Here is a 27,066-nt window from a genome sequence, read left to right as displayed (position 1 = left end):
CGGTGACGTCATGACGTCACCACGCACGTTTCACGTAGACACACAGTGACAGTCAGAGCAGTCTGTCAGTGTCACCTGACCTCTCCAGTCCACTCCACTGAGGAAATAGCCTCCTCCCACTCTCAGGCCACAGTGCACAGTGTCAGTGCCTGCCTGGCCTTCCCTGATGAATGCAGCCCCGCCTGTTCTGTCAATTGCCCCACCTCACATCCAGATGAGTTCCACCACATTATAAAATAAAAATGTCCCGGGCCCCGCCTCCTCCCGTCTCTGAGAGCCTGAGCCTGAGCCTGGCTCTCTCCAAGTGACGCTAGTGTGTGTCCATTCACTGCCCCGCCCCCCCGAGGATCCTGTACACTGTACAATGCTGATGGTGTCATAAATCAATCAAATAAAAATATGAGCCTGTCCAGTGAGTCCCTGGTCCCCGCCTGCCGCCGACGCTGCACCCAGTGCACTGCTACTGGATGCAGCCTCGCCTCCTCACGCCCGCTGTTCTCTGAGTCCCGGGACCCCGCCTGCCGCTGACGCCGCACCCAGTGCGCTGCTACTGGATGCGGCCTCACCTCCTCCCGCCCGCTGTTCTCCAGGACTCAGAGAACAGGAAGGTAGACTACGAAGAGATAACCTACGTTTTGTTGGTCTGCCTGAACACAAAGAGGGCACAGAGGCGGCAAAGTTCATTGAAAAATGGATGTCTGACTCATTTGGGAAGACCTCTTTTTCCAGCCAATTTGCAGTGGAACTGGCCCATCGGGTCCCATCTAGACCATTCCCTCCTGGTTCCCCTCCTCGTACTTTAATTGTGAAAGTGCTAAACTTCCAGGACAGAGACACTATCCTTAGATTAACCCACATTAAGGGCCAGTTGGAATATAATGGCAACAAGGTCTTAGTGTTCCCCGAGGTCCAAAAGGACAGAGCAAAAAAAAATTAAGTAAAAAAAGACTGAGTACGCGACTTAAAATACTCAATGGTCTTTCCAGCCAAGCTCAGGGTTATTGCCAACGGAGAAACTATTTTTTTTTCTAGGCCTGAGGAAGCTGCGAAGTGGCTGGACAAATGGGCTCTGGGTGCCCAACAGCTGGCAGCCAGCTAGGCTTTATGAAACAAATATTAAATGTCTAATCTTGCTGAGGAGCTCCCTACACATTGGTGGTTAAGGGTTTTCTATATAGCTCCCTAGAAAACTTTTCGCACAATGGAATAGGGTAGAAAGTGAACTGCTTTCTTTTTTTGTGTGTGTGTGTGTGTCTTGTTTTTTTCCCCTTCTTTCTCTTTCTCTCTTTTTGGGGGAGGTGGGTTTAAAGTATGCCAACAAGGGGGAGGTATACAGGGTGGGGGGCGGGTAGATGTATGGGTATGTTGTTTAATTGGTATGTGATGTGTTATGTTTTAAGTCAAAACATTGATCTAGCTGCCAAGCTAAGCAGCGTCGAAGATAGTAGAGGCGACCCCCAGGCCAGAGTAGTGAGATGGCCATGAAGGTGGAGGAACATGAAGGAAACAATGCGGGAAAATCTATATATACCTGTAATAGATGGTTAAAATACTAACATGGAACATTTGGGGAATTAATGATAAAATTAAGCGCTCACTTGTGATGGATCAACTCAGGAGATTCAAGGTGGATATAGCTTGTCTAGTGGAAACACATCTGATCGGGGGGAAACTACTATCGCTAAAGAAAGCATGGGTGGGAAAAATCTATCATGCTCCCTTCACATCCTCCTCCCGAGGTAATTCGGTGCTGTTTAGGAAAACAGTGTCATTCACTTGTAATAAGGTAAGGATAGATCCAGGTGGGCGCTATATCTTTTTTAATTGTATGATAAATAATGTCCAGATGTTGTTGCTGTTTATGTATATTCCACCTCCATTTAATTTTGAAATTCTTGTAAAAGCGGCGGAATTTGTAGCTATGTCCCCACAGGCTTCTACAATTTGTATGGGCGATTTCAATAATGTTTTGGATCCACAAGTAGATGGAGGAGTTCCTCCCCTGGCATGGTTAGGAATTTTGGGAACTAAATCGGGGGTCCACATCATCTGCCATAGTATGGGATACCTTTAGAGCATTTATTAGGGGCACCCTGAAAAAGTGAATTGGAGAGATTAAAAAGGAGAGCAGGAACAAAAGACAAGAGTTGGAAAGTAAAAGTGTTGCCCTGGAAATAAAATATATAACCAGCGGGAGTGACCCCTACAGGCAGGGTTGGATCGCAGCCCAGAGGGAGGAAAATGTGAATTCAATGACACACCGTGCGCGTAATCATTATCAACACTCAGATAAACCTGGTAGATACTTAGCATATTTAGCCCAGGCAGAAACCCCCTCTAATATCATAAATAGTATTAAAAGGGAAGATGGAAATCTAGAAGATACAACTGCACAGATAGGGCAGGAATTCATGAAATATTTCCACCAATTGTAGACTAAAATGAAATCAACCAGAAATTGGAGAATATACTGTATTTCAAAGATAGCTATGCCCTCCCTATGCACTCTTGAAGCCGGAGAAATGGAGGCTCCGCTGAGTATTGAGGAGGTGAGATCGGCAATTAAGGAAATGCCGGGCGATAAGGCCTCTGGGCTGGAGATATATAAAAAATTTGCTGACGTTCTTGCTCCTTGCTCTTGTTTTGAGGATAATACTTTGCCTCCTTCGATGACAGAGGCAAAAATACATATTTAAACAGGAAAAGGATCCTAGGGATCTGGATTCTAACAGACCCATATCACTTTTATCAGTGTAAGCCAAGATATTGGATAAAATTCTGGCAGCTAGGTTTAAAAAACATATTAAAAATTCTACACCCGGAGCAGACGGGGGTTTATGCCAGGGAAGTCCACGTGCTTGAACCTACGTAAACTACAGAGCCATCTTCAGATGCCTATGGAGAAAGGCAGTGGCGCGACAAAAGCTTTTGACACGGTCCAGTGGCCCTATTTGTGGACAGTGCTTTGGGCCTTTGGTTTTTGCTTCACTCGCTATGGCCGCCGACTGCCCGCAGAGTGCCCACCTCCACCGACTCCTTTTGGTGCGCGGGTGTGTGGTGACGTCACCAGTTCACCCGCGCACCTCCGCAAAGGACTGCTGGGACCGGGCTTCCCACAACAGCCATTGAAGCCCATTCCCAGCAGATTTTTTTTTCTCAGCTGTCCCCCCAATGTCTGGGAATCGGATTCACCACTTAGTATATTTAGATGCTGCAGGGCTTCCTTGACTCTCCCATTTAAAGTGCCACAGTCCATCTTGACACTGAGAAAAAGCCTGATGCTTTGTAGGGGACCATGAGTCAACTAAATATTTTTACATGCAAGAACCCCTGGAGAGACTCTCAATGTCCCAGATCCCCTGTAACTGAAGAAAACGATCACATAGATTTACTATTGATCATGGGTCACACCACAGGTGGATTAAGCATGGGGCGACAGGGGCACTGCCAGTGTGGGGCTCCGTCGCCCCATGCTCGTGTGGGGTCCAGCAGTGCAGGCAGTCACTGCAGCCAGGGTCCCTGCCACGGATGGGAAGTCTGCGGCCGGGTCCCGGCAGCGGATGGGAACTAGTAGCCAATACCTCTACTAGTTCCAATCCGCTGAAGGGACCCCGGCACAGAGGCGCTGACTTCCCATCTGCTGAAGGGACCTGCGCTGACTGCCAGCCCCACTGCAGGGACGTGCTGCACGGACTAATCCGCCCCTTGGTCATCATATACTATGGATGGGTCATGTGTGTGTTTTCTCAAATAATATTCCATCTGACCTATATTTAAGAAGAATATACTGTACAAGTACACTTTATTATTATTTATTAACAGTTTCTTATATAGCGCACACATATTCCGCAGCGCTTACAGAGAATATTTAAAGATTCACATCAGTCTCTGCCCCAGTGGAGCTTACAATCTATATTCCCTACCACATGTACACGCACACAGACATTCTAGGGTTAATGTTGTAGGAAGCCAAATAACCTAGCAGTATATTTCTGATTGTGGGAGGAAACAGGAGCACCCGGAGTAAACCCACGCAAACACGGGGAGAATATACAAACTCTGCACAGTTAGGGCCATGGTGGGAATGGAACCCATGACCTCAGTGCTGTGAGGCAGTAATGCTAACCATTACACCGTCCGTACTGCCCCGTATATATAACACATGGTGGGAATGGAACCCATGACCTCAGTGCTGTGAGGCAGTAAAGCTAACAATTACACCGTCCGTGCTGCCCCATATATATAACACATGGTGGGGATAGAACCGATGACCTCAGTGCTGTGAGGCAGTAAAGCTAACCATTACACCGTCCGTGCTGCCCCATATATATAACACATGGTGGGGATAGAATCCATGACCTCAGTGCTGTGAGGCAGTAACGCTAACCATTACACCATCCGTGTCTTATCTTACTATACTCTCCACTATCTCCACTTATTATTCTTATTATGTTTGGCACTGTACGTCTACATGGATCAATCAACAACTTGTGGATTTAAATTAGGCACTAATGGGGCTTTTGATTACTCCATTATTTTTATGTATTTGTTATTTTTTTGCTGATTTTACTTTTGGTTGTAATTGTGATATAATTGGAGTATTTCTCTACAAATACTTTCTTTTTTATTCATCTTGTGCTTGTAGCGCAACAATGGGCAGCACATAGCCGATGAGAATGATGCAGCATACAGATGGAGCCGGCTCCATCATTGCAGGGGCTGGCGGTGGATTCGCCACACGCCAGCCCCCCGCCAGACTTCGTAAGGGGACGCATGCGCGCACGAGACGCGCATGCCTCCCCTTACAACGGAGCTCCCACCGCAGCCTCACCACCAGTCCCTGGCACATTACCCCACTTCCTCGCTCCCCCCCTAACCCTGCCCAGGGTAGGGTTCCCATCCCCCACCGACAGGAAACTGGGATGCTCGCGCGTCTCAGTCAGATGTAGCATCCGCGTTCTGGCGGGCCCTGGCGCTGGATGAGCGGCGCTACATCTGTACACTGAAAGTCAGCATCACATAGCCAATGAGATGAGATTACAACAAAAAGACAGGACGTTAAATAAATGGCAGACAATTTAAACTGAAGTTGTTTTTTTTTTTTTTTTCCCAAAGTCCATTACAAGATTAGCAATACAATTATTATCAATGGATACAGGGAAAACAAAAACACACACACACTGCAGCCTGGCACAGGCAGTGCTTACTTACTGGACCTAGGTAGTGTAGTTCGTCTGCACACTGCACTCTGATTTTGCAGACAGTCATGGGGTGTTTGGCAGCTTCCTCCCGTCCTGCCCCAGCACAGGTTGCGCTTCTAATGTGCGCGGTGACGTCATGACGTCACCACGCACGTTTCACGTAGACACACAGTGACAATCAGAGCAGTCTGTCAGTGTCACCTGACCTCTCCAGTCCACTCCACTGAGGAAATAGCCTCCTCCCACTCTCAGGCCACAGTGCACAGTGTCAGTGCCTGCCTGGCCTTCCCTGATGAATGCAGCCCCGCCTGTTCTGTCAATTGCCCCACCTCACATCCAGATGAGTTCCACCACATTATAAAATAAAAATGTCCCGGGCCCCGCCTCCTCCCGTCTCTGAGAGCCTGAGCCTGAGCCTGGCTCTCTCCAAGTGACGCTAGTGTGTGTCCATTCACTGCCCCGCCCCCCCGAGGATCCTGTACACTGTACAATGCTGATGGTGTCATAAATCAATCAAATAAAAATATGAGCCTGTCCAGTGAGTCCCTGGTCCCCGCCTGCCGCCGACGCTGCACCCAGTGCACTGCTACTGGATGCAGCCTCGCCTCCTCACGCCCGCTGTTCTCTGAGTCCCGGGACCCCGCCTGCCGCTGACGCCGCACCCAGTGCGCTGCTACTGGATGCGGCCTCACCTCCTCCCGCCCGCTGTTCTCCAGGACTCAGAGAACAGGAAGGTAGACTACGAAGAGATAACCTACGTTTTGTTGGTCTGCCTGAACACAAAGAGGGCACAGAGGCGGCAAAGTTCATTGAAAAATGGATGTCTGACTCATTTGGGAAGACCTCTTTTTCCAGCCAATTTGCAGTGGAACTGGCCCATCGGGTCCCATCTAGACCATTCCCTCCTGGTTCCCCTCCTCGTACTTTAATTGTGAAAGTGCTAAACTTCCAGGACAGAGACACTATCCTTAGATTAACCCACATTAAGGGCCAGTTGGAATATAATGGCAACAAGGTCTTAGTGTTCCCCGAGGTCCAAAAGGACAGAGCAAAAAAAAATTAAGTAAAAAAAGACTGAGTACGCGACTTAAAATACTCAATGGTCTTTCCAGCCAAGCTCAGGGTTATTGCCAACGGAGAAACTATTTTTTTTTCTAGGCCTGAGGAAGCTGCGAAGTGGCTGGACAAATGGGCTCTGGGTGCCCAACAGCTGGCAGCCAGCTAGGCTTTATGAAACAAATATTAAATGTCTAATCTTGCTGAGGAGCTCCCTACACATTGGTGGTTAAGGGTTTTCTATATAGCTCCCTAGAAAACTTTTCGCACAATGGAATAGGGTAGAAAGTGAACTGCTTTCTTTTTTTGTGTGTGTGTGTGTGTCTTGTTTTTTTCCCCTTCTTTCTCTTTCTCTCTTTTTGGGGGAGGTGGGTTTAAAGTATGCCAACAAGGGGGAGGTATACAGGGTGGGGGGCGGGTAGATGTATGGGTATGTTGTTTAATTGGTATGTGATGTGTTATGTTTTAAGTCAAAACATTGATCTAGCTGCCAAGCTAAGCAGCGTCGAAGATAGTAGAGGCGACCCCCAGGCCAGAGTAGTGAGATGGCCATGAAGGTGGAGGAACATGAAGGAAACAATGCGGGAAAATCTATATATACCTGTAATAGATGGTTAAAATACTAACATGGAACATTTGGGGAATTAATGATAAAATTAAGCGCTCACTTGTGATGGATCAACTCAGGAGATTCAAGGTGGATATAGCTTGTCTAGTGGAAACACATCTGATCGGGGGGAAACTACTATCGCTAAAGAAAGCATGGGTGGGAAAAATCTATCATGCTCCCTTCACATCCTCCTCCCGAGGTAATTCGGTGCTGTTTAGGAAAACAGTGTCATTCACTTGTAATAAGGTAAGGATAGATCCAGGTGGGCGCTATATCTTTTTTAATTGTATGATAAATAATGTCCAGATGTTGTTGCTGTTTATGTATATTCCACCTCCATTTAATTTTGAAATTCTTGTAAAAGCGGCGGAATTTGTAGCTATGTCCCCACAGGCTTCTACAATTTGTATGGGCGATTTCAATAATGTTTTGGATCCACAAGTAGATGGAGGAGTTCCTCCCCTGGCATGGTTAGGAATTTTGGGAACTAAATCGGGGGTCCACATCATCTGCCATAGTATGGGATACCTTTAGAGCATTTATTAGGGGCACCCTGAAAAAGTGAATTGGAGAGATTAAAAAGGAGAGCAGGAACAAAAGACAAGAGTTGGAAAGTAAAAGTGTTGCCCTGGAAATAAAATATATAACCAGCGGGAGTGACCCCTACAGGCAGGGTTGGATCGCAGCCCAGAGGGAGGAAAATGTGAATTCAATGACACACCGTGCGCGTAATCATTATCAACACTCAGATAAACCTGGTAGATACTTAGCATATTTAGCCCAGGCAGAAACCCCCTCTAATATCATAAATAGTATTAAAAGGGAAGATGGAAATCTAGTAGATACAACTGCACAGATAGGGCAGGAATTCATGAAATATTTCCACCAATTGTAGACTAAAATGAAATCAACCAGAAATTGGAGAATATACTGTATTTCAAAGATAGCTATGCCCTCCCTATGCACTCTTGAAGCCGGAGAAATGGAGGCTCCGCTGAGTATTGAGGAGGTGAGATCGGCAATTAAGGAAATGCCGGGCGATAAGGCCTCTGGGCTGGAGATATATAAAAAATTTGCTGACGTTCTTGCTCCTTGCTCTTGTTTTGAGGATAATACTTTGCCTCCTTCGATGACAGAGGCAAAAATACATATTTAAACAGGAAAAGGATCCTAGGGATCTGGATTCTAACAGACCCATATCACTTTTATCAGTGTAAGCCAAGATATTGGATAAAATTCTGGCAGCTAGGTTTAAAAAACATATTAAAAATTCTACACCCGGAGCAGACGGGGGTTTATGCCAGGGAAGTCCACGTGCTTGAACCTACGTAAACTACAGAGCCATCTTCAGATGCCTATGGAGAAAGGCAGTGGCGCGACAAAAGCTTTTGACACGGTCCAGTGGCCCTATTTGTGGACAGTGCTTTGGGCCTTTGGTTTTTGCTTCACTCGCTATGGCCGCCGACTGCCCGCAGAGTGCCCACCTCCACCGACTCCTTTTGGTGCGCGGGTGTGTGGTGACGTCACCAGTTCACCCGCGCACCTCCGCAAAGGACTGCTGGGACCGGGCTTCCCACAACAGCCATTGAAGCCCATTCCCAGCAGATTTTTTTTTCTCAGCTGTCCCCCCAATGTCTGGGAATCGGATTCACCACTTAGTATATTTAGATGCTGCAGGGCTTCCTTGACTCTCCCATTTAAAGTGCCACAGTCCATCTTGACACTGAGAAAAAGCCTGATGCTTTGTAGGGGACCATGAGTCAACTAAATATTTTTACATGCAAGAACCCCTGGAGAGACTCTCAATGTCCCAGATCCCCTGTAACTGAAGAAAACGATCACATAGATTTACTATTGATCATGGGTCACACCACAGGTGGATTAAGCATGGGGCGACAGGGGCACTGCCAGTGTGGGGCTCCGTCGCCCCATGCTCGTGTGGGGTCCAGCAGTGCAGGCAGTCACTGCAGCCAGGGTCCCTGCCACGGATGGGAAGTCTGCGGCCGGGTCCCGGCAGCGGATGGGAACTAGTAGCCAATACCTCTACTAGTTCCAATCCGCTGAAGGGACCCCGGCACAGAGGCGCTGACTTCCCATCTGCTGAAGGGACCTGCGCTGACTGCCAGCCCCACTGCAGGGACGTGCTGCACGGACTAATCCGCCCCTTGGTCATCATATACTATGGATGGGTCATGTGTGTGTTTTCTCAAATAATATTCCATCTGACCTATATTTAAGAAGAATATACTGTACAAGTACACTTTATTATTATTTATTAACAGTTTCTTATATAGCGCACACATATTCCGCAGCGCTTACAGAGAATATTTAAAGATTCACATCAGTCTCTGCCCCAGTGGAGCTTACAATCTATATTCCCTACCACATGTACACGCACACAGACATTCTAGGGTTAATGTTGTAGGAAGCCAAATAACCTAGCAGTATATTTCTGATTGTGGGAGGAAACAGGAGCACCCGGAGTAAACCCACGCAAACACGGGGAGAATATACAAACTCTGCACAGTTAGGGCCATGGTGGGAATGGAACCCATGACCTCAGTGCTGTGAGGCAGTAATGCTAACCATTACACCGTCCGTACTGCCCCGTATATATAACACATGGTGGGAATGGAACCCATGACCTCAGTGCTGTGAGGCAGTAAAGCTAACAATTACACCGTCCGTGCTGCCCCATATATATAACACATGGTGGGGATAGAACCGATGACCTCAGTGCTGTGAGGCAGTAAAGCTAACCATTACACCGTCCGTGCTGCCCCATATATATAACACATGGTGGGGATAGAATCCATGACCTCAGTGCTGTGAGGCAGTAACGCTAACCATTACACCATCCGTGTCTTATCTTACTATACTCTCCACTATCTCCACTTATTATTCTTATTATGTTTGGCACTGTACGTCTACATGGATCAATCAACAACTTGTGGATTTAAATTAGGCACTAATGGGGCTTTTGATTACTCCATTATTTTTATGTATTTGTTATTTTTTTGCTGATTTTACTTTTGGTTGTAATTGTGATATAATTGGAGTATTTCTCTACAAATACTTTCTTTTTTATTCATCTTGTGCTTGTAGCGCAACAATGGGCAGCACATAGCCGATGAGAATGATGCAGAATACAGATGGAGCCGGCTCCATCATTGCAGGGGCTGGCGGTGGATTCGCCACACGCCAGCCCCCCGCCAGACTTCGTAAGGGGACGCATGCGCGCACGAGACGCGCATGCCTCCCCTTACAACGGAGCTCCCACCGCAGCCTCACCACCAGTCCCTGGCACATTACCCCACTTCTTCGCTCCCCCCCTAACCCTGCCCAGGGTAGGGTTCCCATCCCCCACCGACAGGAAACTGGGATGCTCGCGCGTCTCAGTCAGATGTAGCATCCGCGTTCTGGCGGGCCCTGGCGCTGGATGAGCGGCGCTACATCTGTACACTGAAAGTCAGCATCACATAGCCAATGAGATGAGATTACAACAAAAAGACAGGACGTTAAATAAATGGCAGACAATTTAAACTGAAGTTGTTTTTTTTTTTTTTTTCCAAAGTCCATTACAAGATTAGCAATACAATTAATAACACTGGATACAGGGAAAACAAAAACACACACACACTGCAGCCTGGCACAGGCAGTGCTTACTTACTGGACCTAGGTAGTGTAGTTCGTCTGCACACTGCACTCTGATTTTGCAGACAGTCATGGGGTGTTTGGCAGCTTCCTCCCGTCCTGCCCCAGCACAGGTTGCGCTTCTAATGTGCGCGGTGACGTCATGACGTCACCACGCACGTTTCACGTAGACACACAGTGACAGTCAGAGCAGTCTGTCAGTGTCACCTGACCTCTCCAGTCCACTCCACTGAGGAGATAGCCTCCTCCCACTCTCAGGCCACAGTGCACAGTGTCAGTGCCTGCCTGGCCTTCCCTGATGAATGCAGCCCCGCCTGTTCTGTCAATTGCCCCACCTCACATCCAGATGAGTTCCACCACATTAAATAAAAATGTCCCGGGCCCCGCCTCCTCCCGTCTCTGAGAGCCTGAGTCTGAGCCTGGCTCTCTCCAAGTGACGCTAGTTTGTGTCCATTCACTGCCCCGCCCCCCCGAGGATCCTGTACACTGTACAATGCTGATGGTGTCATAAATCAATCAAATAAAAATATGAGCCTGTCCAGTGAGTCCCGGGTCCCCGCCTGCCGCCGACGCTGCACCCAGTGCACTGCTACTGGATGCAGCCTCGCCTCCTCACGCCCGCTGTTCTCTGAGTCCCGGGACCCCGCCTGCCGCCGACGCCGCACCCAGTGCGCTGCTACTGGATGCGGCCTCACCTCCTCCCGCCCACTGTTCTCCGGGACTCAGAGAACAGGAAGGTAGACTACGAAGAGATAACCTACGTTTTGTTGGTCTGCCTGAACACAAAGAGGGCACAGAGGCGGCAAAGTTCATTGAAAAATGGATGTCTGACTCATTTGGGAAGACCTCTTTTTCCAGCCAATTTGCGGTGGAACTGGCCCATCGGGTCCCATCTAGACCATTCCCTCCTGGTTCCCCTCCTAGTACTTTAATTGTGAAAGTGCTAAACTTCCAGGACAGAGACACTATCCTTAGATTAACCCGCATTAAGGGCCAGTTGGAATATAATGGCAACAAGGTCTTAGTGTTCCCTGAGGTCCAAAAGGACAGAGCAAAAAAAAATTAAGTAAAAAAAGACTGAGTACGCGACTTAAAATACTCAATGGTCTTTCCAGCCAAGCTCAGGGTTATGCCAACGGAGAAACTATTTTTTTTCTAGGCCTGAGGAAGCTGCGAAGTGGCTGGACAAATGGGCTCTGGGTGCCCAACAGCTGGCAGCCAGCTAGGCTTTATGAAACAAATATTAAATGTCTAATCTTGCTGAGGAGCTCCCTACACATTGGTGGTTAAGGGTTTTCTATATAGCTCCCTAGAAAACTTTTCGCACAATGGAATAGGGTAGAAAGTGAACTGCTTTCTTTTTTTTTGTGTGTGTGTGTGTGTGTCTTGTTTTTTTCCCCTTCTTTCTCTTTCTCTCTTTTTGGGGGAGGTGGGTTTAAAGTATGCCAACAACGGGGAGGTATACAGGGTGGGGGGCGGGTAGATGTATGGGTATGTTGTTTAATTGGTATGTGATGTGTTATGTTTTAAGTCAAAACATTGATCTAGCTGCCAAGCTAAGCAGCGTCGAAGATAGTAGAGGCGACCCCCAGGCCAGAGTAGTGAGATGGCCATGAAGGTGGAGGAACATGAAGGAAACAATGCGGGAAAATCTATATATACCTGTAATAGATGGTTAAAATACTAACATGGAACATTTGGGGAATTAATGATAAAATTAAGCGCTCACTTGTGATGGATCAACTCAGGAGATTCAAGGTGGATATAGCTTGTCTAGTGGAAACACATCTGATCGGGGGGAAACTACTATCGCTAAAGAAAGCATGGGTGGGAAAAATCTATCATGCTCCCTTCACATCCTCCTCCCGAGGTAATTCGGTGCTGTTTAGGAAAACAGTGTCATTCACTTGTAATAAGGTAAGGATAGATCCAGGTGGGCGCTATATCTTTTTTAATTGTATGATAAATAATGTCCAGATGTTGTTGCTGTTTATGTATATTCCACCTCCATTTAATTTTGAAATTCTTGTAAAAGCGGCGGAATTTGTAGCTATGTCCCCACAGGCTTCTACAATTTGTATGGGCGATTTCAATAATGTTTTGGATCCACAAGTAGATGGAGGAGTTCCTCCCCTGGCATGGTTAGGAATTTTGGGAACTAAATCGGGGGTCCACATCATCTGCCATAGTATGGGATACCTTTAGAGCATTTATTAGGGGCACCCTGAAAAAGTGAATTGGAGAGATTAAAAAGGAGAGCAGGAACAAAAGACAAGAGTTGGAAAGTAAAAGTGTTGCCCTGGAAATAAAATATATAACCAGCGGGAGTGACCCCTACAGGCAGGAATGGATCGCAGCCCAGAGGGAGGAAAATGTGAATTCAATGACACACCGTGCGCGTAATCATTATCAACACTCAGATAAACCTGGTAGATACTTAGCATATTTAGCCCAGGCAGAAACCCCCTCTAATATCATAAATAGTATTAAAAGGGAAGATGGAAATCTAGTACATACAACCGCACAGATAGGGCAGGAATTCATGAAATATTTCCACCAATTGTAGACTAAAATGAAATCAACCAGAAATTGGAGAATATACTGTATTTCAAAGATAGCTATGCCCTCCCTATGCACTCTTGAAGCCGGAGAAATGGAGGCTCCGCTGAGTATTGAGGAGGTGAGATCGGCAATTAAGGAAATGCCGGGCGATAAGGCCTCTGGGCTGGAGATATATAAAAAATTTGCTGACGTTCTTGCTCCTTGCTCTTGTTTTGAGGATAATACTTTGCCTCCTTCGATGACAGAGGCAAAAATACATATTTAAACAGGAAAAGGATCCTAGGGATCTGGATTCTTACAGACCCATATCACTTTTATCAGTGGAAGCCAAGATATTGGATAAAATTCTGGCAGCTAGGTTTAATAAACATATTAAAAATTCTACACCCGGAGCAGACGGGGGTTTATGCCAGGGAAGTCCACGTGCTTGAACCTACGTAAACTACAGAGCCATCTTAAGATGCCTATGGAGAAAGGCAGTGGTTTCCCTTGACGCGACAAAAGCTTTTGACACGGTCCAGTGGCCCTATTTGTGGACAGTGCTTTGGGCCTTTGGTTTGGGACCAAAGTTCATAAAATGGATACAATTATTGTACACCAAACCGAGGCCCCGAGTATCAGTAAATGGTTGGACTTCACCATCATTTACCCTTGCCAGGGGGACGAGGCAGGGTTGTCCTTTATCCCCTGTCTTGTTCGCCCTGGCAATTGAGCCTCTGGCTTGTATTCTTAGAACCCACTCGAATATCAGAGGTTTTAAAGTCGGGATGGGGAGCGATATAGTATCATTATTTGCAGACAATCTATTAATATACTTATCTGATTACACTCTAGACTTGTCCCTAGCTTTAAAAATAATTGACGAAATTGGAGACTATTCGGGGGTGAGAATAAACTGTGAATAATCCCATATCCTTTCAGCTAAAGTGACAGGGACTCCACTGCCTCTCCATCCACTCCCTCTAAAGTGGGTATCGACATTCAGATACCTGGGTATATGGATCTCCAAAAATCCAAAATAATTTATTTCATTAAACATCCAACCTTTGTTGGAATACTTGGATAAAAAATGTAAAACATGGAGTAGATTGCCCTTAACAGTGACAGGTCGTATACATCTGTTGAAAATGATTATACTTCCAAAAATTGTATATGTAATCCAACAAGCTGCAATCCATCTCCCCAATTCGTTTTTTAGGGAAAATAGTCTTATGTCATCATTTATCTGGAATAATGCAAGATCTAAGGTACAGTTAAAAGCCCTAATGTGAGATAGGGAAGAAGGGGGTTTGGATATGCTGGACTTCAGAAGGTATTATATCTCAGCCAAACTAGCACAAATGAGGTCCTGGCTGTGTGAGGATCAGGGCAGGGATATGGTAACTGCTTTAGTGAATATATCAACTCCTGGGGTTAACCCACTGTCTAGACTACTTCAGGGGCATACAATAGGTGGAGATCACCCTTTGGTTGTACAGGCCATTAAAATATTGAGAGAAGCAAATAAAATAATGGATTATGAACATATAGACCCAGAACATCCAATAGAGGACAAATGGATGCTAGGGGAGATAAAGGCTCTACAGTTGAGAGAGGTATAAGGGTTGTATTCTGTCAATAATCTCAGTCAACTATATATGGAGGGCGGTCTCATGGCTTTTCTTCAGCTGAAGGAGGAATTTGAGTTGCACCGGATGTATTTATTTTGCTACCTTCAGTTTAGAAGTGTTCTGGAGGTACGATTTCGTAGTCCCCCCGTGTTTTGAAGAATCTCCAATTAAAGAGAAGATCTACCTCTAAGATCTATAAAACCCTTGGGAGGGCTAGACCGAGTGATTATCTAAGGAAATTAAAGGTACAATGGGAGGAGGATGTGGGAGGAGGATGTGGGGAAGAATGGCAGGTTGCTATATCATCAGTGTCTAAGGCTACAAATGTACAACTATTTGTTTTGCATAGAGCGTAACTTTCAACCACCAGGATGGTAAAATTCGGTGGCCAGGCTTCGCCATTATGTCCAAAGTGTAAAAAATCTACCGGTACTTTTCTCCATTTACTTTGGGAATGCCAACTGGTGGCGGAATTCTGGGAAAAAAGTTATGGGTATTATGATTGAAACCAGAATACCCAGAGAATCACTTACCCAGAAATGTTGGCATACTTAATATAAAATGTATATAACAGGACTATACTCTTTGACAAAGGTCATGATAACTAGAACCTGGATGGCAAAAACAGGTCCCGTTGTGCATGGTTGGAGAGCTACGGTCAACTATACAGTGGAGCAGGAGAAGTACTTACACTCAAGTAGAAACACTTTAAGTAAACACAAGAAATTATGGGATAGGTGGAAAGCTTCAAAATATTGGAACACTAGATACACATAGGGGATGCAATTAAAGGTAGAAAATGGGGGGGGGGTAGGGTAAGCTATAAAGAAATAAAACACACATAGATAATTTGTATAATTAATCCACCCGGATCTCGACTGGTGTTACAAAAAATTAAATATACAGTCACGTTAAATAAAAATTGGAGAATCATGTAGAATATTTAGCACTTTTTATACTTTGTTAATATGGGGTAGAAGTATAAGTTGTATAAGTCATTTAGACAAATTTATTTTTATCTCCACCCGATGGTTGGTGTGGAATCCAGTGATGGGGGACTAGATAGATTATAACCAGGGTCTACCACTGGCCGGCGGATGGGATCTACCAAGGTCTCCTGAGAAGACATCTGCATCCACAGACTAGCTGCACTGAGTAAAAGCCTCAGGAGGATCGCAACTACCGAGTCGCTAGAATAGTATGTGAATAGGGAAGATGAACTGTGACACTGATATGCATCATATCCATATTGGATAGCTAGACGATGGGTGAACTGCTAGACCTTTGAGAATTGTCTCATGTTGTATGTCTATGTCTGTATAAGTGTTTATGTAAAAGCAAAATAAAGATTACATTATAAAAAATAGCTTTAGTGCTATGAGGAAACTGAGAGCAAAACAGAGCAAATACATGAAAGCAAAGATCTGATGATATTTACCTGTTATTGTGGTTGTTGCTATCATGTCCTCCTGCACATTGAGACCAGATATAGAAGTACAAATAGGATAAATATCTATGGACATACTGTACTTAGTAAAATGTTGCAATGAGCCAACATGCAATGAAAGCATGCTTCCCACCATATGAGGGAAGAGAAGTAGAACCCTATGCAGGAAAAGTCACAGGATGATAATTTTTGGGGCATGGTCATGCCCAGTTTCCACTGCTGTGGGGGCACGGGCAATGGCCATGCCCCCAGCCCCTCTGTCTCTGGGAATAGACACTTTAAGCATGTGTGCAGAGCAGCGCCGGGCAGGGGGGAACTCCCAACTGCTCACCACCATCACAGGACTGTCCCAGAAATACAAGACGGTCCAGCAAAAATCAGGACAGATAGGAGGTATCCTAAAAGATATATCAACTACTCGCTCTTGTAACAAGGCAATAATGTGCACTGTGTTTCAACTGCCCACTGGGTGATACTTAAACCTTAGAAACTAATTGACATGGAGTGGGTGGGTTGGCTTAGTAGCTGCGGTTCAGAGCATCTTGCAGATGCTCCTAGCAGCAGTACAGCTTCCACAGCACTAGGGGACTCCAGTAACATCATAGAGATATGTGTAGGAAGCAGAGAGTGCACCATTCTTTGCTACAGTGAAGGCTGAGCACTACCAGGTGTTAGCAGGGCTCCTGGGACAAAGACGATTAACTCTGCAGAAACAGTGGATGTGCCCAGGGCCTGTGCGCCCCAGGCGGGGGGTGCCCCGGCACTCACCCAGTCCACGGAGGTAATGCGTCGGACCCGGCTACTGTGCTACACAGTAGCCTGGGGAGGGGGGTGTTGGGTGGCTGCTCCACTTGCGTACTCACCCCAGCCTGGCGAGTCACTCAACGGGGGGGGGGGGGGGGGTGTTGGGGATGGGCGATGCAGCGGTGACAGGGGTGGAGGGGGGGGGGACAGCTGCTCCAACTTCCGCCCTCCAGTGGCAAATGCCTAAGGCTGCCTAGTGGTGGTGCCGGACCTGGATGTGCCGCAAAGCTCCATTGGAAGAGCTGTGATCACAATATGAGCCCACTGTGAACTAAACCAAAAATAAAGTTATCTCTACGCTTCATACCATGTGTGTTCTTTTGCCTCATTTCTACATGTACACCCTTAAAACATCAGTGTGTTTATCCTGTTAACACAGTACTGGTCACATTAACAGTAGTCGACATGTGTCAACTCTCATACCTGTATGCTAAAATAACCAATATGTCATTATGCATCTATAAGATCATGTACTCTAAGCTCACTGATGTGTTAACAAACAAAATTGAAGCCCTGGTTTTGTTTAAATTCTTTTTGGCCTGTCCTGGCCATTCTCAATTAACATCCATCAATGCTGTTTAAGGGCATTGATTCTAAATTGTTAAGATGTGTCTTGTACTTCACATGTCATGTTGCTAGGTCACAAAAATCACACCCTTTCTACTATCTTATACAGGGTGCGGGGACACACATTGCACATAAATGTAGCTGCTAATCTGCAGATACATAAATTCAAAACAACACAAACCTCACTTTTAATCTGGAATAATTTTTTTTATTTTCCTGTTTATTTTCACAGGATGACCATAATGGCAAAAAAAAAGTCAGTCACACAACAGGTGTTTTCCCAAGTGATTCACCACTCCAGCCCTGAGTGGGAAACAGCCAACAATCCTGGCAGTCAGGGACAACAGGAAGAAACAAACAAAAAGCATTTCAAGAGAAGGTACCTGCAATTTGGGTACCCTTTGCACGGAATTAGATAGAGTTTGCAAACAAGAAGCTGGGCCACACAGCAAAGGAAACAAGTAGGGACAAAATGATGGACGAGATCAATAGGGATGGCATCACATTATTGTTTTCGTCCTCTTTTGGCATTGGTAGGGCCCTTTGTTGTGGCAGCAGCTCTTTGGCCCCGTTGGGCTGGGGGGTTTGGTAGGTCATCTGCTGCGGAAGGGAGTGATGTTGTTTACCTTCGGCCAGCATGGATTGGTGCTGGAGGAATAGCGGCGGATACGGCAGAGAGTAGTGCCCTATTGGTGTTGATAAGCTCCGTCACAAGCTCATTGTGGCGGAGAAGGAGGTCATTCTGGTGGCTGAGCAAGTCGTTTTGCTGGATGGCTTGCTCAGCAATGACCTGCTGACTGGCAGCCATCGCCTTCATGACCTCCAGGCTCCTCTCCTGCTGCTCTGCTGCTGCCACTCCCTGCTGCAAAATGGCCTGAAGCAGCTGCCCCCCAAGATTTAATTCGGCCTGCATGGGACCATGCTGCACATTGGGGCTTGCATGGGTGGAGTTTCCTCAAGTGATAATATAAAATATAGGGGGAAAAAACACATTTTCTAAACATGCTATAATACAATGGATTAAAATAATACAAAGCCACGTTTAACACCGTCCTGCCAGCTTTTTCTTGAGGTTACTTTTGAAATCATGCCACCTAAAATACAAATGACCACTGAATACATAATATACCAATTGATATCATTTTTACAACATCATTTGCATTCAATGTAAACCATGCACATTGCATGTACCCATTTAATATGGTGTATTCATGGCATTTACTTATGACATCCAATCCAAATACACATACCGTAATTGTTGACGTGTTTAACCTCAAAAAAGCAATGTTTTCTCCCATACTTCATAGGACAGTAAGATGTGATACAGGCCATGGTCTATTATTTGGTAACATGTAAAATAAATTTAACAGGTCCTGTTGGTATGGGCAACCAATCACATCCTGCCTACTATATTGTAGAGAGTGCAACATAAATAAGAAGGACACTCAGATTGTTTGCCACTACCAACATCACATGTGAAGTGTATTTTGCATCTAACTCTATTTGTAACCAGACTTCAGACACATATAACCAGCATTGACAAACTATTTGTGGGTGTTTATTAAAAACAAGGGATGCTTCATTTATCCTGTATAGCTTACTAAACTGTAGTAGCATGCATGTGCACCATCACACCTCTCTTTTCTGTGTTGCACACAACTCAACATTTACCTACTCTATAGCGTCAGGTACACCTGACATACTGCTGTATTGTTTTTTTTTACACAAAAAAATAAATAACTACAAACACACTCGCCTTCACTTCACCCGATCCATATCACAATGTTGTGATGCCACCTTATTGTTCTCCTCCATTATTTCATCCCATATTTTGTCCTTCATTGTGGGCGTCAACCTCTTGTTTGTCAACTCTATCCACTCCCGTGCTCGGGGTAATAATATTGCAAGTCCCTCCTCTTGAAACGCCTTATTCTTCTTTTTCTTTGTTCCTGTTGTCATCTGACTGCCAGAATTAGTTTGTGATGCACTGCCAGTGCTGGCATGGCTTTTCTCTTGGGAAGGCACCTGCTATGATTCTGCTGATGCCATAGGTTGTCCTGCCTGTGAGGTGCTGCTTTGTCCTTCATTCCTCAGGTCCTGATTGGGCCTCTGCCTAAATTGGAGGTCATTGAGGCCAGTTTGGCTTGGATCAGCTCAGGGTCTGATATAGCTGATTCTGAGTCTGAACCAGACATGTTAGCAGCAAAGGGACCTTATGTTAGGACCTGTATAAATACCCCTGAAGCAACCCTCCGCCCATCGTCCCACGCAGCATTCCGTACTCACACGGAGAACATTCGACGTTCACACCATGGAAAAAATGCCGTAAAACCCGGCGGCAATTCCGGCGACATTCCGGCGTTAATCACGGCGAAAATTACGCATGCTTGAAATGGAATAATTTAACAAAGGCCAAGTTTCTATGTGGGAAATGGACTTATTTGTTGAAGTGACAGATCTTACGTAGTGCTTCTGTATATGTATTTGTGTGTGTTGGTGTTATATTGCAGTACCATAAAGAAATCCATGCCAGATTATGAAACCACCAACATCACAGCACATCTAATTAGCTGATGACATGGCTAACACATGTAAGGGGCCTATATATATATATATGGCATGCCTGCAAAGTGCTTGTGTCCCAGTGTCTGCAGCAGTGTGGTCTCTAGCAAGGTAAGTTTGGATATGATGTCTGTCTCAAAGTTACTAATTCTTACTATATGTTTCTGTACTTGTTCAAAAGGCGTTTTCTGACAATTCAAACATCATTGTCACATACAGATGGAGCACTTCTCATTCTTGCCGCCAGCACGCATTCGCAGAGGTTTTGGCGATCATCTCTTCTTCTTGCGCTCCCATCTGCCAAGGGGTGTGGATGCTCACCATGCAATACAAGTCGCGACCTCTGGGTGGCTTATGCTCCACCAATCTAGCGGCAGATTGATAGACTGTACCGATGGAACGTTATCGACATTCGCGGAGCGAGCTTACACAGTATACTACAGTATGGCTCTAACTGTACTGTATAACTGTACTTCTACTGTGTGCTAGTATAATTGTTGTGTGTGTACGCTGATAATTAATTTTGTCAATGAATACTATTTAACCATTTAATTGTCCCAGCGCTAACCTTATGTGCTGAGTTGGCAATAAGAAGGAGTAGAGGCTTTCATGAAATCAGCCGTCTCCTAACACATCAGGTGGCATTGACCGCGTATTCAGAGCACAGTGCATTAAAGCTAAATTGCACTTAATCTATTTGGCATACAGATAAGGGAACCTGACTATATTAGTGCTACTGTATATGGATAAATTAAAATGTATTTATTAATAGTTTCTTGTATAGCACACATATTCCGCAGCACTTTACAGAGAATATTGGGAAAAATGTGTCTACTTTGCACCCTGATATCTCCGGTCCTCTTTGTCCTAGAGACGTGAGACTGGTACCATATGAAAGAGGAGACTCTTGGTTTACAGAGTCGCCTAAGTAGTAGTTTATGACATCAGTAAGGGAAGCAGCAAGCATACATAGTTAGGGTCCCCTCCAATTGTCCACATTCTGTAGCTCATTACTACTGAGTACCGCAAATAGGAAATACTGTATAGAGATGCTAAAGACAGTGTTTTTGCATCCAAGAACTTAGGAAGGAGCTTTTATCTCTCCCAATTAAACTTATAAAGATATCACTTATAATTGTAACTGTTACAGCAGAGTACAAAAAAAGCTGTTTGTGCTATTGAGTACACAAAGTGCTATTGAGATGCAAGTGCTACTTATTACTCAAATAGGAAAAACTCTATGGAGGTTCTATGCACAGTGTTTTGGCATCCAGGAGCTTAAGGATGAGCTTTAATATCCCCCCATTATACTTATGTGGCTATGCCTTATAGCTGTACCTGTTACAGCAGAGTACAAAAAAAATCTGTTCATGCTATTGAGTACGCAAGTGCTACTTATTACTCAAATAGGAAAAACTCTATGGAGGTGCTAGGAACAATGTTTTTTATTGTTATTATAATTATTTTTTTTAATTGAAACATTTACAAACCTTATATTTAATAAAACTAGACAAACATAAAAAAAAAATGTTTTCATAAAAGCCTTTTTGTGTGAGCCCATGCACAAGAACCATAGAGCATGCCATGTAATGCACAGTGTTTGTATGGTGCCTTCCACAGCAAGATTGACTGAATCGGCCTCTTTCATTGAATTCTCTGTGAAAAGTTCTTTGAGGAAGGGGGAAGGGATGCAAGGGTTGGGGTGGGCTGAATACAATACCTTCAAAACTTATCCCTGATATCTCCGGTTCTATGTAGCTTAGTGGGCTATTCTGGTAGGAAAATTGCATTGCATCGCGTACCATCTATAGTGCTACATCTATTACCTTCAGTTATGATTGTATTTGAAGACATTTTGAAGCCAATGCAGTTAGATCTCCACTGTTTTGGCAGGGGTCATCATACTAACTACTATCCTTTGAAAGTGGGATAAGACAAGGCATAAATGATGAGGGAGGTGAGATTAATTTGGGTCTATTTCCAGTCTCTTCCAATATTTCTCTAAAGGTTTCAGTTCAAATTGCAATTAATATTGGAGTATAGGGGTTGTGCCTTCTTGGATAGCATAACAGTTATGAACTTTTTGAATATAGTCTATGTGCAGTCCCTGGGTATTCAGGCTGAGAAATTGGAATCACCAATTTCAATTTGTGGCCTTGATGACAGTACCCTCCTGTATGGACAAGTGAATCCTAGCACTAGAGTGCTCAGACCATACTGCACCTGGCGCCACTCCTGGCAGAGATGATGGGGACTGGCTGAGGAAGCTGCACATGGGCCTCTTCCTCTCTTAATGCCCCTGCATAAAGGGTTCTCCATTGATCTTGGGAAATGCCTGGCAGTTTATAAATGGGATGTCCTACACACTTAAAAGCCATATAATGCTTATCCGTCCGTATTCCATGTTTTGACTCATGCTACACGCAGGGTCTATATATTTTGGCCTTTATTCAGGATGCCCATTTCCCTAATAACGTTCAACGATTATCTTTATTAATGATCGGGGTGCTACTGTTATGTACATTACTTTGTTTTGCCATGCGATTATTACTAAGTGTTTTTAAATGTGTTTTGCTCTGTTTTCTCATCTGTTTAGGGTTGCTAAGGTGACAATCGCCGCTGACGCTAGGAGAGGCGTCAGCGGAATGATGTCACTTCTCCTGCGCCACCTGGGTGCGTGGTCCCGTTCGCGGCATTACGGAGGTCTGGGTTGCTTATAAGGTAGGACACGGTGTGTATTTGTTATTAGCCTTGACAAAAATGCCCTAGTCGGCATTGAAACATTGGTGTTTATTCTGCTAAATTAAAGATTGATTTTCTGCAAATCTCTGGAGTGCCACATCGCCTTCCCTGTATATATATATATATATATATATATATATATATATATATATATATATATATATATATATATATATATATATATACATACATTCCAACAGGTGGGCGGCACTCAAGTAAAGAAAGCTCACATATTCATATGGCAAAAAATAACTGTGTATTAAAGTGACGAGCACTTTCGGGGTTGCCCCCGTCCTCAGGGCACAAAATACACGGGAGAGAAACAAGGTTAGCATACACTCACCTCTCTAAATATCCATCTGCAGTCCAACAGACCACCTTCTGCCACCAAACGCCGCCATCCCCTGCTCCGAAAGTCCACGGGTGCCCACTTCCTGGTAACCCGGCTGTCACAGCCGGAAACGCCCGCTATGTGTGGTACGAGAACATTTTTCAATAAAATGAATGCTTGAAAAACCCTACAAATTTCGTCTTGACAACTTAATGAGGGAATGATTCAAAGTAAATAGTTTATTAGATTCAATGATTCCTTTCCAAAAGGTTCTTCATTGATTAAAAATTAGGAAAAATTCCACTATGATGGAATGGAAAAAAATATGCAAATGCTCCAAATAGGTTTCCCTCATTGAGAGGGACTTTTGCCTGAGGATGTCCAGAGAGATGTTCTAACTCCATTCCGGATATCAGCAGCACACCATAACAGATATACTGTATACCTCTGGTGCCGTCCTAGGTACTACTGGCCAATGCAATCCCCACGATGGTGGCACTCAGTGAATAAAGATGCTAGAAACGGATATATAGTCAACATTTCAAAGCTTTTATTTAGCTTCTTCATCAGGGCATGAAACATATAACAGTAAAATACATTTTTATACATACCGAACACACGTGCACTCCCACTCTGCAGCATTGCTGGGTGTGCCCTCATCACGACGCAATGGCGCACATGTCCATTCATCACCACGCTAGCAGGATCACCAAGTGGTCGCTGCTGGGCGTCTCAAAGCAACAGAGACATAAACTAGGTATCTGACACCACAGACGCTCGGTGACAGACCCCAATCAATGTATGTGAAAAAACAATAGAGAATAAAGAGAACATACCAAAGGCAGCAGCATATGTAAACATCTATGCTAGTTAAAAACAAACATAAATATTAACCCCTTACAGACGCAGCCTGTTTTTGCCTTCCTGACAGAGCCCTTTTTTTCAAATCTGACATGTATCACTTAAGTGGGGATAACTTTGTTTTGCTTTTACTTATCCCAGTGATTTTGAGATTGTTTTCTCGTGACACATTGTACTTCAAGTTAGTGGTAAATTTTGGTCGATACAGTCTGTGTTTTTTTGTGAAAAATACCAAAATGTCGTAAAAAAATTGAAAATTTTGCAATTTGCAAAATGTTAAATTTTCTGCTTGTGAGACAAATAATCATACCACTCAAAATAGTTAATAACTAACATAGACCATATGTATACTTTATGTTTCCATCATTATTTCAACCTCTTTTTAATTTTTTTGGACACTAGGAGGCTTAAAATATGAATAGCAAATTCGCAAATTTTCAAGAAAATTTCAAACACTGATTTTTTTAGGGACCAGTTCAGTTCTGATGTGACTTTGAGGGACTTGTATGTGAGAAACCCCCATAAATGATGCCATTTCAAAAACTGCACCCCTCACAGTATTCAAAACAGCATTTTGGAAGTTTGTTAACCCTTTAGGTGTTTCACAGCAATTAAAACAAAGTGTAGGTGAAATTTCAAAATTTCATTTTTTTAGCAGATTTTCAATTTTAATACATTTTTCTAAGGAACACAGTAGATTTTACTAGAGAAATGTGACTAAAAATTGATTCCCCCAATTCTTTTGTTTTTATAAATATCCTATATGTGGCCCTAGTGTGCACGTTGACCAAACCACAGGCTTCATAATAGAAGGAGCACCTACTTGATTTTGGAGCCTCCTTTTTATGAGATTATTTTTAGGCACCATGTAGGTTTCTAGGCACCATAAGATGCTAAAAGTTAGGAACCCCCCCACAAGTGACCCCATTTTGCAAACTACACCCCTCAGGGAATTCATCTAGGGGTATAGTGTACATTTCAAACCCCCAGGGGTTTCACCAATTGTGGTACAACTGGGCTGTGAAAATGAAAAATTACATTTTTTACACAAAAATGCAGTTCTGGCTCAAAATTTTTCATTTTCACAAGGAATGAAGGAGACAAAGCACCCCAAAATCTGTGCCCCAATTTCTCCCGAGTACGGCAATGCCTCATATGTGACCAAAAAATACCATTTGGGTGCATGGCAGGACTCAGAAGGGAAGGAGTGATATTTGGATTTTGCAGCACACATTCTGGTGGAATGAATGGTGGGTGCTATGTCGCATTAGCAAGACCCCCGAAGCACCAATACAGTGGAACCCCCCCACAAGTGACCTCATTTTGCAAACTACACCCTCAGGGAATTCATCTAGGGGTATAGTGTACATTTCAAACCCCCAGGGGTTTCACCAATTTTGGTACAACTGGGCTGTGAAAATGAAAAATTACATTTTTTTACACAAAAATGCAGTTCTGGCTCAAAATTTTTCATTTTCACAAGGAATGAAGGAGACAAAGCACCCCAAAATCTGTGCCCCAATTTCTCCCGAGTACGGCAATGCCTCATATGTGACCATAAAATACCATTTGGGTGCATGGCAGGACTCAGAAGGGAAGGAGTGATATTTGGATTTTGCAGCACAGATTCTGGTGGAATGAATGGTGGGTGCTATGTCGCATTAGCAAGACCCCCGAAGCACCAATACAGTGGAACCCCCCCACAAGTGACCCCATTTTGCAAACTACACCCCTCAGAGAATTCATCTAGGTGTATAGTGTACATTTCAAACCCCCAGGGGTTTCACCAATTTTGGTACAACTGGGCTGTGAAAATGAAAAATTACATTTTTTACACAAAAATGCAGTTCTGGCTCAAAATTTTTCATTTTCACAAGGAATGAAGGAGACAAAGCACCCCAAAATCTGTGCCCCAATTTCTCCCGAGTACGGCAATGCCTCATATGTGACCAAAAAATACCATTTGGGTGCATGGCAGGACTCAGAAGGGAAGGAGTGATATTTGGATTTTGCAGCACACATTCTGGTGGAATGAATGGTGGGTGCTATGTCGCATTAGCAAGACCCCCGAAGCACGGTGAAATGATGAACCTAATAATCCATAGATGTGTGGTATATTTTAAAGCACTCCTTCATACATAATAAATTTTGGTTGTGAGACTGCGCACTAAGTGCAGATGTGCGGAGTAAGCTGCTAGAAAAGTGCAGAAGATCAAACTGCAGAGGTGAGAGATAATTGGAGGAATTTCTGCGCTATACCCCTATGCAAAAATGATGAATGGAAATGAAAGCTTAATTCTCAAAAAGCTTTTTATTGGTACAAAAAAACAACGTGGTATAAACTGATCAGTGGCAGGTATATACAGTGAATCTTGAAAAAGCAAAAAAAGGGGGGGGGGATTGGGGTTGAGAATGTCTGTGTCACACAGTAGTGGCACTTGATGCTTGTTCTGAGCAGTGAGTGCTGGCCTGTCCCAATAGTCCTCTGATGATATCCCCTGGGGCTCTCTAGCTACGTCACTAGTGCTGTTGTTCTAGTAGGGACAGTAGTTAGTCTGCACAAAATAGGGGTTCAGTGGGTTAGTCGGGACGGTCAGGAGCAAACTGATCAGTGGGGTGGGGGGATGAATAAATCGCCCAATACAGTTCCTGGTGTGGGGGACTGGATCAGATGAGCATAGTCCTGAGGCAATCGGCAGCGGGGGTGAATACAGTACGTTGGTGGGTGGTGAGCGTGTGCGCTGGGTGGCACCGGAGGACGGCGTCCCTTACCTCGGGTGGTGCACCCGCACTGGCTGCTTCTCGGTCCCTCGTCGCTGACGGCTTGCTTCTGGTGTTGGTTGCTGGAAGTCCCGGGCTGCTCCGGCAGCTCCGGGTGCACGGTGCTTCTACGTTGGCCGGTGTTACTTCCGGGTCGGGCGATCTCGCGAGATCTCGTCCGCCGGGAGCGTACCTGACCAGACGGAGCTCCGTGTGCTCAACTCCTGGATTGGAGGAGGCTTAGGTGTGCAGATGTATAAGGATGAGTGAGGATGAGTATGTCTCCGACGCGTTTCGGC

This window comes from Crinia signifera, chromosome 1 (genome assembly GCF_055691185.1).
Source record: "Crinia signifera chromosome 1, ASM5569118v1, whole genome shotgun sequence".
NCBI classification, from domain to species: domain Eukaryota; kingdom Metazoa; phylum Chordata; class Amphibia; order Anura; family Myobatrachidae; genus Crinia; species Crinia signifera.
The sequence above is the reverse complement of the archived record's forward strand: the minus strand, read 5'-3'. Positions refer to the sequence as shown.